We start from the raw sequence: 13,394 nt of genomic DNA on the forward strand, positions 1-13,394 counted from the left end.
CCCTCTCCCGGAGCTTCAGCAGATCCAGCAGTGTCCCTGAACAGCTGCAGCCTGACTCCGGCGTGGCCTGACCCCCTCCCTGCTCAGAGCCATGTGGTAAGGGGGCGGGGCTGCGAGCTCCAGTGGGGTCTGCGCTCCCAGCCCCGCCCTTTACCACGTGGCTCTGAGCGTGGCGGAGCTCAGGAGCCACGCTGCAGCTATTCAGGGACACTTTTGGATAGGACGCGCTGTGGCTCCGGGTGAGCGGGGCGCCAGGGGTAATTGGCTGGGGGTAAGGGGCCAGGGCATATTTAAGTCCAAATACCCTTGAAATATCAACAGACACCTGATATTGCAACATTTCTGTGTATTTACTGCTGCCAAAAATTTAGTAAAATATATTTGGAGGTGCATATCGGACATACAATAGAGAGCCACGTTAGTTTTGCTGTACAGGTCAGTGGGTCCATTAATTGTACACAAGTATGCAAACAGCTTAGTCACATTTTTAAATTAAGTAAGACAGAGCACATTGATTACAAATCATTTTGTTTTTATAGGACACTCTTACATAACACGGGATGGGCTCCACCTAAGTAGGGAAGGCAGTAGAATTCTAGGAGGGAGGCTGGCTCATCTGATTAAACGAGCTTTAAACTAGACATTGGGGGGAGACGGTTGGGAGAGGTCCAGGTACTCTCCATGCCAAATTTATACATTGAGAGTGAGAACAACAGGATAACAACAGATATAGCCAGAGGGGGAGGGTTAGGTATAGGGAAGAGGGGGGGACGGATACTAGACCAACAGGTCATACTGGTAGTACTGTGTCCCTACCAAGTTGGGTGAAAAGGGTGAGAGGAGCCAAACAGCAAAAATTAGGATGTTTGTTCACCAATGCGAGAAGCTTAGGTAACAAAATGGAGGAACTGGAGCTCCTGGTCCGAGAATTGAAACCGGATATCGTAGGAATAACTGAAACATAGTGGAACGGTAGCCATGACTGGAGTACAGGTATGGAAGGCTATGTGCTGTTTAGGAAAGACCAAAACAAAGGTAAAGGTGGGGGAGTAGCATTGTATGTCAATAATGAGGTGAAATGTAACGAAATAACTAGCAATGCAATGGATAATACGGAGTCTGTTTGGGCAATGGTGACATTGGGGAAGAAAACTACTAGAGCGTCCCCTGGGATAGTGATTGGGGTGTGCTATAGACTGCCGGGATCTAGCCTGGATATGGATAGAGCGCTCTTTAATGTTTTTAAGGAGGTAAATACTAATAGGAACTGTATGATCATGGGAGACTTTAACTTCCCGGATATAGATTGGGAAACAAATGCTAGTAATAATAATAGGGCTCAGCTTTTCCTAGACGTGATAGCTGATGAATTCCTTCATCAAGTAGTTGCTGAACCGACGAGGGGGGATGCCATTTTAGATCTGATTTTGGTGAGTAACGAGGACCTTGTTGAGGAAATAGTTGTAGGGGACAACCTTGGCTCGAGTGATCATGAGTGAATTTGTTTCAAAATAAATGGAAGGATAAACAAAATTGCATCTGAGACTAAGGTTTATGATTTCAAAAGGGCTAACTTTACTAAATTAAGGCGACTAGTTAGGGAAGTGGACTGGACTAACATATTTAGGGATCTAAAGGCGGAAGACGCCTGGGGTTACTTCAGGTTGAAGTTGCAGGAGCTGTCAGAGGCCTGTATCCCGAGAAAGGGAAAACAGTTCGTAGGTAGCAGTTTTAGACCGAGCTGGATGAGCAAGCGTCTCAGAGGGGTGAACAGAAAGCGTACAAGGACTGGAAAATGGGAGGGATCAGCAAAGAAACCTACCTTATTGAGGTCAGAGGGTGTAGGAAAGCAGTGAGAAAGGCAAAGAGCCGGGTGGAGATGGACCTAGCAAAGGGGATTAAAACCAATAGCAAAAGGTTTTTTAGCCATATAAATAGGAAGAAAACCAAGAAGGAAGAAGTGGGACCGCTTAAAACTTTAAACGGAGTGGAGATTAGGGATAATCTTGGCATGGCACAATATCTAAACGAATATTTTGCCTCGGTCTTTAATGAGGCTAATGAAGGGCTAAGGAATAGTGGTAGAGTGGACTGACGGGAATAGTGGTAGAGTGGACTGACGGGAATGAAGATATGGGGGTAGACATTACGGTATCTGAGGTAGAAGCCAAACTTGAACAGCTTAACGGAAGTAAATCGGGGGGCCCGGATAATCTTCATCCTAGAATATTAAGGGAATTGGTGAGTGAAATTGCAAGCCCGTTAGCGATGATTTTTAATAAATCTCTAAACTCGGGGGTTGTACCGTTTGACTGGAGATTAGCTAATATAGTTCCTATATTCAAGAAGGGGAAAAAAAGTGACCCAGGTAACTACAGGCCTGTTAGTTTAACATCTGTAGTATGCAAAGTCATGGAAAAATTTTTAAAGGAGAGAGTAGTTATGGACCTTGAGGCCGATGGCAACTGGGACAAATTACAGCATGATTTTACAAAAGGTAGATCGTGCCAAACTAACCTGATCTCCTTCTTTGAGAAAGTAACAGATTTTTTTAGACAAGGGAAATGCAGTGGATCTAATATATCTTGATTTCAGTAAGGCGTTTGATACGGTACCTACCGCATGAGGAATTACTGGTTAAATTGGAAAAGATGGGGATTGAAATGAAAATCCAGAGGTGGATAAGGAGCTGGTTAAAGGGGAGACTGCAGAGGGTCGTATTGAAGGGTGATCTGTTGGGTTGGAGGGGGGTTACCAGTGGAGTTCCTCAAGGTTCGGTTTTGGGTCCGATTTTATTTAATCTATTTATCGCTGACCTCGGAACCAAAAGTAGGAGTGGGCTGATAAAGTTTGCGGATGACACCAAGTTGGGAGGTATTGCCACATCGGAAAAGGATCGGGATATGCTCCAGGGAGATTTGGATGACCTTGTAAACTGGAGTATTAGTAACAGGATGAAATTCAATAATGAGAAGTGTAAGGTTATGCATTTAGGGATGACTAACAAGAATTTTAGTTATAAGCTGGGGACGCACCAGTTGGAAGTAACGGAGGAGGAGAAGGACCTAGGAGTCCTGGTTGATCGTAGGATGACTATGAGCAGGCAATGTGATGTGGCCGTTAAAAAAGCTAATGCGGTCTTGGGATGCATTAGGCGAGGTATTTCTAGTAGAGATAAGGAGGTGCTAGTCCCGTTATATAAGGCGTTGGTGAGACATCATTTGGAGTATTGTGTGCAGTTTTGGTCTCCCATGTTTAAGAAGGATGAATTCAAACTGGAACGGGTACAAAGAAGGGCCACTAGAATGATCTGAGGAATGGAAAGCCTGTCGTATGAAAGGAGACTTGAGGAGCTCGGTTTGTTTTCCTTAACCAAAAAAAGGATAAGAGGAGATATGATTGCACTCTTTAAATATATCAGAGGGATAAATACCAGGGAAGGAGAGGAATTATTTCAGCTCAGTGCTAATGTGGACACGAGGACAAACAGATATAAATTGTCAGTCAGAAAATTTAAGCTTGAAATTAGACGAAGGTTTCTAACCATCAGAGGAGTGCTATTCTGGAACAGCCTACCGAGGGAAACAGTGGGGGCGAAGGACCTCCATGACTTTAAGATTAAGCTGGATAAGTTTATGGAGGGGATGGTATGATAGGATAACGGGTTGAGTCAATAGGTCAATAACATGCCACACTGGTAATTAGTACAAAGGGTCAATGTTGGGATATTGTTAGCCTTTTCCAGAGGGTCTGGCTGGAGAGTCTTGCCCACATGCTCGGGGTTCAGCTGATCGCCATATTTGGGATCGGGAAGGAATTTTCCTCCAGGGTAGATTGGCAGTGGCCCTGGAGGTTTTTCGCCTTCCTCCGAAGCATGGGGCAGGGGTCGCTTGCTGGTGGATTATCTGCTACTTGAAGTCTTTAAATCATGATTTGGAGCATTCAACAGCAGAGTCAAGGGAGAGAATTAGTTCAGGAGTGGGTGGATCGGCTTATGTGGCCTGCATCTTGCAGGAGGTCAGACTAGATGATCATAATGGTCCCTTCTGATCTTGAATTCTATGATTCTATGATTCTATGAAAGAGTGAAACACAAAACACCTGGCAATTTGCTGACCAGGCCTATCTCAGCAAGCAAGGCTTTCTGTTTACCCAGCTTTCTCTTAGCTGATCACTATTTGCTAGGCCTCTGGTCCTTTGACCATATTCTGGAAAAGAGCTGGCACAATCCATAGACCAGGTTGTTATATAAAATGCACATGGATTTTAACTCTTCACATGCAGTAATGGCAAAGTTCTTGGTTCAGGCTTGTAGCAGTGATGGAATAAACTGCAGGTTCAAATCAAGTCTCTGGAGTACATCCACAGCTGGGATGGGTCATTCAGTCCTTTGTCTAGAGCGTCAGTTTGTAGCAAAGTCCCTCCAGAGGTATGAAGCAGGACTGAAGACAAGATGGAGATGAGGCATCAGCCTTTTATAGTCTCTTGCCATGTGATCTTCGCTTTCTTTGTCCCAAGGACACTCTATCCAGCACATGACGTAGAAAAACCTTAGAGTTCATCCATAGGCAGGTCCCTGCTACCTTGCTGAGTCACAAGGCGTATCTGCCTTCGCTCAATGGGTCGATTGTAGAGCTGATGGTCCTTAGTGGGCCATCAAGCAGGCTAGGCAGAACTGACACCAACTTGTCTGGGGTGTTCCCCGGAAGCAGAGCACAAGTTTGAAATACGGGCAGCATAGAGCCAATATTCATAACGTCAACTACAAAAATGATACGCATCTAGAGATAGCATCATTATAATCAGCCAATCAGAACCTCTCCATAGACCCCTTATACGACAACCTTTCGACAATATTGGCTGCAAATATAGAACAGTGGTCGCAACGGTGATCTATACAGTTACAGATTATTTCAATAATGTCACAGGAGGTGACACAGCATCAGTGAGACTGATATTGGAATAGCCTCCAGTTTTGGTGTCCTCGTTTGAAAAAGATGTTGTGAAATTGGAGCTGGGGCAGCAAAGAGCCACCAAATGTTCTGAGGGCTGCAGAAAAATGCCTTCTAGTGAGCTATTGAAAGAACTCAACCTGTTTAGCTTATCAAAAGAAGATTGAAAGGTGACTTCACTGAAGTGTTGAAGTGCCTTAATGGAGAGAAAAGATTGGGTATTAAAGTGCTCTTGAATCGAGCAGAGAAAGGCCCAAGAAGACCCAATGGCTGGAAGGTGAAAAGAGACAAATTCATTTTACAAATAAGGCACAAATAGTCAACAGCTAGGATGTTTCACCACAGGAACAAGCTACCAAGGAAAGTGGTGGATTCTCCATCTCTTGATGTCATTTAATGAAGACTAGATGCCTTTCTGGAATGTGTTTGCCCCAAAAGTAGCTATTGTGTTATACAGGAGACCTGTGATATGCAGGGGGTCAGATTAGATGCTCTAATGGTCTCTTCTGGCCATAAAGTCGACTAATTTCTGAAAAACTGAGTGCAGCATTGGGAGCAGCGTCTGATGTTTTCCTGTCTAGCCGGCTTGCTGCCTAGAACGAACGCTCCTTGAGTCGGGTGATCCACAGGGAGTAGCTCAAACCTCCAAAGTGCCTGGCCAGGGGCAGGACATTGGCACAGCAAGGGAGGGGTGTGGCAATGACATCACAAAGGCCTTTTGCAGGACCTCAGACTATTGGTCAAAAGTGGTGGGGAGGTGGTGACCTCACAGAGAGATGCTGACATCAGCCAGGCAGGACAGGGGCGAGGGGCCAGGGAAACCTCAGAGACCCTTGTGGCTTTGCTTCAGCAAGTCTCCTTCTCCAGGTCTCTCTTTGAGGAGTGAGAGAGTATTCGGGTTCACGGACGTGAGTGCCAGGAGAAACCTCTTTCGAGTTTTCTCCTTCCCTTTTAGTGATTTTACTAGAAAACAGCCATCCCTGTTTAGAAGGTAAGAGCCTCCTAGAGGGAATGGGTGTCATGGGGGCGTCACAGTTCGGACACCAGTGCCTCCCGCCCACCCCACTGTAAGGAAGTTCCCGCCACCCTGCTCTGTGTTCGCAGGGCGGGAGAGCAGCATTCCACGGCAGTGATTTGCTCCTGGCTGCCGGAGCAGAGCAGCAGGCTCAGCTGCCAGAACTTCCGGGAGCTATGAAAGGGGAGGGGCCCATGGCTCTGTAGCAGGAATGCAGGGCAGGCGAGTTCACAGAGGGCATTGTGGGATACTGGCGGAGGCCAGTTATGGTGATTTAATGAACGGCAGCGTCTGCACTGACACTCTCACTTTAAGTTTGCTGCAAAAGGCTCTAGGCCTCTTGTCGAGGTGGTTTTATTTTGTCACCAAAACAGGGCAGTTTTGTCGCCAGACATGGCATTGCAGTGTGTACACCAGCCACAAGCTGCCGACCGAGGGAGCATAGTGTGTTTTTCATACACCCGAGCAATATAATTCTGCTGAAATAACTTTGTAGTGCAGACCTGGCCAAAGATTCACATACACACACAGCTTGCAAGGAAAACCTCACCAGCTCCTCTGCTTTGCAGAATCCAAACACAAGCAAAGCTTGTCAGGCCCTGGTGGGGTTGGTGGGGAGTCAGCTGTGGGCAGACATGATGTCCTAACCCCAGGCAGGCACCATGGCTTAACTAGCTAAAGCACCTGTTTAGTAAACAGGAGATCCTGGGTGCAACTCCTAGTGGTGCCTTGTTGAGTGGCTTTTGGGGCACCTGGTATTGGCTACTGTAAGAAAACAAGATAAAGAGCTAGATGGGCCTTTGGTCTACCCCAGTATGGCTGTTTTTATGTTTTAAATTACACTCACGGGCACTGATAATAGAGTTACTGAAAGTTTGGGAGTTAAGAGCTGATAGGTCAGTGTTCCAGTCCCCTCGCAGATGATCCCCTCCCTCTGGGACAGGGACAGAGGCAGGTCTGCGCTCTCACATCAATGGCTCATTGTGGCTTCCAGAATCTGTGGGCATCTCATTTAGCTTACAACGAACGTTGAGTCCTGCTTTGTGCACCGTGTCTGAGAATGAAAATCATAAATCAGCCTTTGAAATAACAAATGCAGCAGGACGTGTTATTGTCCCTGCACCAAAGCAGACCAACCAATGGAGAAATGCCATTGAGTCCAGGGTAATACTCCACTGTCATTCTTCCTTTTTTGCTTGCTAAACTCCCTCCCAACCTTGTGGGATCCCAGAGCCTGGTATTGAGCCTGAGCCAAGATGTCTACACTGCAGACTTACCATCCCACAGCCCAAGCCCCAGGAGCCTGAGCTGGACTGGGACAGCCGTTGGTGTTTCATTGCAGTGTGGACATAGCCTAACATTATGTCTACACTGCCATTAACGCACTCAAGTCACTATTCTCAAACTCTGGGTCACCTGATTCAGGCTTGTGGTGCAGGGTTATAAAATTACAGTGTAGATGCTTGGGCTTGAGCCCAGCCTCTGAGAAACCATGGCCCCCCATTCCCAGTGCCCCTTAGTCCCAACCCACAGCCTCTCCTATGCAGGCCATGGGATGGGATTCCCTGTGGTGGGGCGATAGATGGAATGCATAGCCCTATCCTGGGACCGGAGCACCTTGGCAGCCAGTACATAAACCGCAAGGGGTACTTTTCAATGGTGCTGCAAGCACTGGTGGATCACAAGGGATGTTTCACCGACATCAATGTGGGATGGCCGGGAAAGATGCATGACACTCGCATCTTCAGGGACTCTGGTCTGTTTGAACAGCTGCAGAAAGGGACTTATTTCCCAGACCAGAAAAAAACAGTTGGGGATGTTGAAATGCCTATAGTTATCCTTGGGGACCCAGCCTGCCCCTTAATGCCATGGCTCATGAAGCCATACACAGGCAGCCTGGACAGTAGTAAGGAGCAGTTCAACTATAAGCTGAGCAAGTGCAGAATGGTGGTAGAATGTGCATTTGTCTGTTTAAAAGCATGCTGGCACGGTTTACTGACTCAGACCTCAGCGAAACCAATATTCTCATTGTTATTGCTGCTTGCTGTGTGCTCCACAATATCTGTGAGAGTAAGGGGGCGACGTTTATGGTGGGGTGAGAGGTTGAGGCAAATTGCCTGGCGGCCGATTACGTACAGCCAGAGATTAGGGTGATTAGAAGAGCACAGCAGGGCATGCGGCGCATCAGAGAAGCTTTGAAAACCAGTTTAATGACTGGCCAGGCTACGGTGTGACAGTTCTGTTTGTCTCTCCTTGATGAAAACCTGCCCCCTTAGTTCACGCTACTTCCCTGTAAGCCAACAGCCCTCCCCCCTTCGATCACCACTTGCAGAGGCAATAAAGTCATTATTGTTTCAAAAGCATGCATTCTTTATTAATTCATCACACAAATAGGGGGATAACTGCCAAGGTAGCCTGGGAGGGGGTGGGAGAGAAGGGAAGGACAAGGCCACACTGCACTTCAAAACCAGCTTTCTGTTGCTTTGGCAGTCCTCTGGGGTGGAGTGATTGGGTGCCCGGAGCCCCCTCAGGTTCTTGGGTGTCTGGGTGAGGAGGCTATGGAACGTGGGGAGGAGAGCGGGTGGTTACACAGGGACTGCAGCAACAGTCTGTGCTCCTGCTGCCTTTCCTGCAGCTCCACCAGATGCCGGAGCATATCAGTTTGATCCCCCAGTAGCCTAAGCATTGCATCCTGCCTCTTGATTGCAGTGCCGCCACCTTTCATCTCACTTGTTCCTCCTGTCCTCACATTCATTTTCTGCTTTCCTGGACTCTGACATTGTTTGCCTCCACACAGTCTGCTGAGCTCTTTCAATGTGGGAGAACTGCATGAGCTCAGAGAACATGTCGTTGTGAGTGCATTTTTTTTCACCTTATCTGCACTAGCCTCTGGGATGGAGATGATAGGGGAAGCATTGAAACATTTGCAGCTGCGGGAGGAAAAAAAGGGAGAGACACTTTTTGAAGAACAATGGGTGGACTCTTTCAAGGCGAACCAAGCTGTTAACATTACCTAGTACATGTGCTTTCAGTACAAGGTTGCATTTTGCCTCTCATATTGCCAGCAAACACCAGGACCATACGCTGCCATGCTTTGTTATGCAATTAATCCAGACTACCTGCTACTGGCCTGGCATGGTGAAGTGTCCTACCATGGAAGATGGAATAAGGCTGCCCTCCCCAGAAACCTTTTGCAAATGCTTTGGAAGTACCTACAGGAGAGCTTCATGGAGATGTCCCTGGAGGATTTCCACTCCATCCCCAGACATGTTAACAGACTTTTCCAGTAGCTGTACTGGCCACGAATGCATCCTAAGTCTTCAGGGCAAATTAATCATTAAACACACTAGCTTTTAAACCATGTATTATATTTACAAAGGTACACTCACCAGAGGTGCCTTGTCTGGCTTCATGGTCCGGGAGCCCGCTTCGGGATGGTTGGGAGGGTATTGGTTCCAGGGTGATAAACAGTTCCTGGCTGTCGGGGAGAACGGTGTCACTGCTTGCCTGCTGTGCACTATCCTCCTCCTCCCCAAAATCCTCATCCCTGTTCAATGACGCTCCCCCCCTTGCAGGTGTCCAGACAGGGGTGGGCTAGTGGTACAGGCAGCTCATCATAGAAGCGGCATGTCTGGGGAGGGGGGGTCTGACCCGGAACGGCAATTTGCCTCTTTGGTTTTTAGTAGCTTTGCCCAAGCTCCTTAATTTTCACGTGGCACTGCTGTGGGTCCCTGGAGTAGCCTCTGTCCATCATGCTCTTGGAGATTTTTTCAAATATTTTGGCATTTTTTTCTTTTGGAACAGAGTTCCGACAGCACAGATTCATCTCCCCCTACAGCGATCAGATCCAGTACCTCCCATTCGGTCCATGCTGAAGCTCTTTCGCGATTCTGGGACTGCATGGCCACCTGTGCTGATCAGCTCACCATGCTGGCCAAACAGGAAATGAAATTCAAAAGTTCCCGGGCTTTTCCTGTGTACCTGACTAGTGCATCTGTGTTGAAAGTGCTGTCCAGAGTGGTCACAATGGAGTACTCTGGGATAGCTCCCAGAGGCCAACACCGCTGACTTGTGTCCATAGTACTCCAAATTCGACCTGGTGATGTCAATTTCAGCATCAGGGAGAAGTGCAGTAATCAATTTTAAGAGCCCTGTAAGTTGATAAAAATGGCTTCGTCGTGTGGATGGGTGCAGGCTTACATCTATCTAACACTGCTAAATTTGACCTAAACTCGTAGTGTAGACTAGGGCTTAGAGTCACATGCCTATTTTCAGGCTGTAATCTGGGGCACCCTGCTTTGTGGGCAGCGGGGGGGTGGGGTTCCGGCAGCTTAGACTCAGGGCTGGAACAGGCCCCTGATTTAGGTGGTGGGCCCATGGTTTCCAACACTCAGATTCTTAAACAATCTGTCTCTCCCAAAGCCTCAGGCCCCAGGGAAGGCTCCTGCACTGCCTCCGCTCCTTTCACACTCTCCAGAGAGGAGCAGCAGCCACGGTTTGGGTTAAGTTGTGGGGCAGTAGGTGAGTGGCAGAGGCTTTGGGAGCTGAGAATTTGCCTGAGACCTCAGGGACACAGTGTGAGGTAGGATCCCAGCAGTCTCTATGAGAGTAGCAGAACAGGGTTTACTTGCGATGGGAAGTGTCTCTGGGGTGTGTATAGATGTATTGCTCTAGTTAGAAACTGTAGCTGAAAGGCAGTTCACACAGGGAGTAGGATTCAAACCTGAGCAGGAGAACCCCATGGGATTTCTAGTCCAACAGCTTAACCACTCAGCCATCACCCCATTGAATCTGCAGTGCCAAAGAAACTGATAAATAATCACAATGCCCAGGCTTGAGGGCATCTGAAATACAGAATTCAAACAGCAAACCTGCCTCTCAAAGTACAGAGGGAATTTGGAGTGTGTTCTTTGCTTAGCTATGTGCAGTAGCACAGAGAGGGCTTTTAAATGTCTCCCCTCCCACAACTGGGAAAAGGGAAAGAATTCTTAGGTTCTAGCTTGATTTGAAGGAGGATGTCTGGACCATAGGGCCATGGACTGGGCTTTGCTAGAGAAACCAGTGACACATGGAACCGGGGTAAGAAAAATATTTCCTGGAATCAATAACTGATCCCCTGGAATATCAGCAATATTGAGTACCTGGAAATGTCTCACAAGAGGAGCTGAGCATTGGTGGTTCAGTAGCAGAAGTCTTATATACAGCAGGGGAAGTCTAGGTCTGTTTTCTGACTAAAAAAGGGCTTCATTTTATCACCTAAACCTTTCAGTAGATAAATTCAGCCCCAAACTGTGTAAGGGCTGATTGGTTGGGGTTACTTTGGCTTTGATTTGTTTTGTTCTTCTCATTTTAAATTATCTTGATCATTTTGATGGGAAAAATATTTGTATGAGGCCAAGGAAAAATTAAAAATCTGCCTGGGAGCCTCTGAGTGCCATGGCTAAGGCTAAGATTTAGTCATGGGTATTCTTAGTAAAAGCCATAGACTGGTCACAGGCAATAACCAAAAATCCACAGCCTGTGAAATGTTAATTACTTTTACTATAAATCCCCACCACCTAATCTCTGCTCCTGGGCCCCAGTGCTCGGGGGGGGGAGGGGGGCTGCTCCTGGGGCACCAGGAGCAGGGGCACCACTCTCCCAACGGCCCCTGGGATCACTGATCCAACCACCACCTAGACTGCTGCTGCCCTAGAGGTCCTTGGGGCACCCCCAGGACTATTGTTTGGGGCTTCCTGGGACTGGCCCCATGATCCCTGGGGCCAGCCACAATAGCCACTGCTTGGGCACTCCCCAGGGGCTGCCTGGGGCTGCCTGAGCAGTGGCTGGTGTGGTTGGCCCTGGGGCAGCCCCTGAGATCACTGCTTCAGTGATCCCTGAGACTGCCCCTGGGATTACTGCTCAGGTGCTCCCTGCAGCCAGCTGCACTGGCTGCTATTCAGGTGCTTTCCAGGCCACCCCTGGGGCCGCTACTCAGGCGCTACCCAGGGCCACCTGCACTGGCTCCTGCTGAAAACGTCCCTGCAAATCAAAAACAAACTCCCCTCGTCTGCCCCTTCTCCTGGCTGAATCCTCACCCCACAGAGTGCAGAACAACCCCCACGTAACTGGATCTTCCAGCAGCCACAGGAGGCTGAGGATACGCATTTGTGCACACACACACGTGATTTCATAACTATTAGGTTGACATAACTCTGTAGTGTAGACATTGCCTTAGTATGTTATTTTGTGCACTAATGTGAGCATTAAACATCCACCCACAAACAGAGTGATTTAATTCCCCAAATTCACTGTCTCCTCACTTGCCAGAAAGCTGCAAAATTCAGTTAGGTCTTGCTAGTAGAGGGGAAAATTCAGGTGACACTAATGTTTAGATTGGATTAAATAATATTTAGGGTTTAATTAATATATTCAAAAATAGTGATTACTCTAAATAATAGAAAAAGGTGAAAAAAGAACTGAGACAAACCTTATCAGTAAAACGCAACAAAGTCCTGTGGCACCTTATAGACTTACAGACGTATTGGAGCATGAGCTTTCGTGGGTGAATCCCCACTTCGTATTCACCCACAAAAGCTTATGCTCCAAAAATGTCTATTAGTCTATAAGGTGCTATAGGACTCTTCGTTGCTTTTTACAGATCCAGGCTAACACGGCTACCCCTCTGATACTTATCAGTAATGTCTCTTTTCCCAAAAGATCCTCAAAATATTATTAATTCCCACCCCACTTCCACACAATTTCTGTGCACATTATGTGCCCTTCATACATCTCCCTATCAGAAATGCTTTTTTGGACATGCCCAGATCTGGAAATCTGTGAAATACAGAATTTGAACATCAAACCTGGCTTCCTGCAACAAGAGACACTTCTGTGACCAGCTGTAATTATATTGGGGGCTAACTAACCCCAGCATCACAGCAAGGATCTTTTTAGCACCTGGAGAAAAAATATAAATGAGGGTCAATGTCACCACCACTTGGTATCTCTCTTCCCCCATCTCAACACTTGGAAAATTGTCTGAAAGACAAAGCCTTTGAACTGGGGAGATTGGTCCCAGGCTGAGAGGGAATTCAGCCTGTGTATTAAGAACTGTAAACTCCCTGGAATATCCAGTGGGGTGAGAAAAGCTGTTTGATCCAATTCTTGCTAATTGTGTCCACGTTAGAATTTAGATTAAGATTCTATTTTTACTTGCTCTGTAGTGAACTCTGATTTCTGTGCCTAACACTTATAATCACTTAAAATCTTTCTGTAGTTATTAAACTTAATTTTTTTCTACTTACTAGTGAGTTTGTCCAAAGTGCTTGGGAAAGCCTCTCAAATGACAAAAGCTGGTGTGTGTCCATTTTCTTTTGATGAAGTGGCAAACTAATTAATGAACTTGTACTGTTCAAGAGAAGGTCTTGTGCAGTGAAAGACGATAC

General features: G+C 47.1%; 1 long non-coding RNA gene across 1 annotated transcript; it reads right to left on the reverse strand.

Moving 5' to 3' along the window:
- Positions 1-8,835: 8,835 nt before the first annotated feature.
- On the reverse strand, positions 8,836-12,473 carry LOC120381471. The gene is made up of 3 exons (XR_005588068.1): positions 9,949-12,473; positions 9,357-9,445; positions 8,836-8,897 (listed from the first exon to the last, which is right to left on the reverse strand). It is a non-coding gene; the product is annotated as an uncharacterized LOC120381471 (long non-coding RNA).
- Between the last annotated feature and the right edge of the window lie 921 nt (positions 12,474-13,394).

The sequence above is a fragment of the Mauremys reevesii genome, linkage group 14 (genome assembly GCF_016161935.1).
Source record: "Mauremys reevesii isolate NIE-2019 linkage group 14, ASM1616193v1, whole genome shotgun sequence".
Classification (NCBI taxonomy): Eukaryota; Metazoa; Chordata; order Testudines; family Geoemydidae; genus Mauremys; species Mauremys reevesii.